Genomic DNA, 1,632 nt, shown 5'->3' on the forward strand with positions numbered 1-1,632 from the left:
ACACACACACACACACACACACACACACACACACACACACACACACACACACACACGCAAGGGCGAGGACACGCGCAGGGGCCGCACCTCTAGCGAAGCCCACAGAGTGGGAGACTCCTATCACCGCCCTGCCACCCACGTGAGCCTTTTGGCCGCCTCTGTCAGTGTGCCCGTGGTAGTGAGAGACTGCTGGTGAGAAGCCGGAGGAAGGTCGCTAGTCGAGAGAGATCGCCAGTGGAATAGGGAGTCCACCGTGCTGCGAGCCTGTCGCTGTCCCTTGTCAGGAGCAGGAGAACTAGGAGAGCGCAACCAGTAGGAGGCCCGCGCCTGCCCCCGTGCCGCCGGGTGCAACCTGTCCTATACGAGAGAGGAATCCCTGGGACCCTGTCGTGTGGGTGAACCCTGCCCAGCCCCCCTCCGTGTCGCGATGCGCTCCCCGCTCCCGTTCCCCTGTGTCCCTGATCGTCCTTCCAAGATCCTGCTCGTGCAGGTGGGGACCCTGTCCCTCTCCCACCCCTCGTTTGGCGTGCCCGTTTTATTTATTTATTTATTTAGCACACTGGCACGACAAGGGCGCAGACTGGCGCCGACTGGCACACACACAGGAAGAATTTAAACCGCGTTTTACCAGATCACTCGCTCGAATGATCGGAGTGGGAGTCAGAAATGTGGTCCTTGCGCGAGGGGAGCTCGATAGACTCGAGGGGCCAGGATACGCCGCGAGGAGGACGGAGTTGCGCCGACAGGCGAAAGAAGCCGCGAGAACAAGGGACCGGCAGGTGGCGGCGTCGCAGGACGAGGCAGAAGAGAACAACGCGTCAGAGGAGGAAGTGACAAGGGAGAGAACGACGAGGGTGGGACGACCGCGAGGTGGCATGAAGGTTGCAGCGAGAATCGGCGAGAGACTGCGAAGAGAGATAGGAAGAGGCAGACTCCCTAGGGTGGGCGACGGATAGCGCACCACACACCTCTCCTTAAAATCCCTGTGTGGTGGCGGCGTGCCGTCCTCCCATCCCTCCCTTGGGTTGTCTGTTTTCTTTCTTTCTTTTACTCGCTCGAGGTTCTCGAGGTGGATATCCTCTGGCCGCGCCGCACAACACTGGAAACACACGGCAGGGGTGGCGGGACGGTTGTGGAGCGAAGTGGCTGTAGCCAGCCTTAAGCATCGATGGGATAATAAAATGAGATTACCAAACACTTGGTTGCACCGCCTTACACTGACGTTCCCTGCTTTCACCCTTCTCTATTACGGTTCTCTGATCGCCAGACAGCCGGCGCGCTCCCCGCGGCCCGGTGGTCGTCCCGGTGGAGGGAGGCAGCGAGATGGTGGAAAGCAGAAGCCCGAGATAGCGCAGCGGCACAGGGGTCAGGGATCATGGGACATGCACATGGACATGGACATGGACATGGACATGGCCGCGCCGAGGCGTACTCCAGCGAGAGAACGAGAGGTCCTCAACAGCAGAGGTCCTCACTCACAGCAGAGGTCCTCACAAGACCTCACAAGACAGAGGTCCTCACAGCCGAGGGGACACACTTTCTCACGCATGCTCGGGGCCGACTGCACGCTAAAGGCTACACGCGCGCACACCACTTGCAGAGTGGCTCTCCCAGGCGCTCACCCCACGGCGG

This window comes from Emiliania huxleyi (assembly GCF_000372725.1).
Source record: "Emiliania huxleyi CCMP1516 unplaced genomic scaffold EMIHUscaffold_872, whole genome shotgun sequence".
Taxonomy (NCBI): Eukaryota; Haptophyta; order Isochrysidales; family Noelaerhabdaceae; genus Emiliania; species Emiliania huxleyi.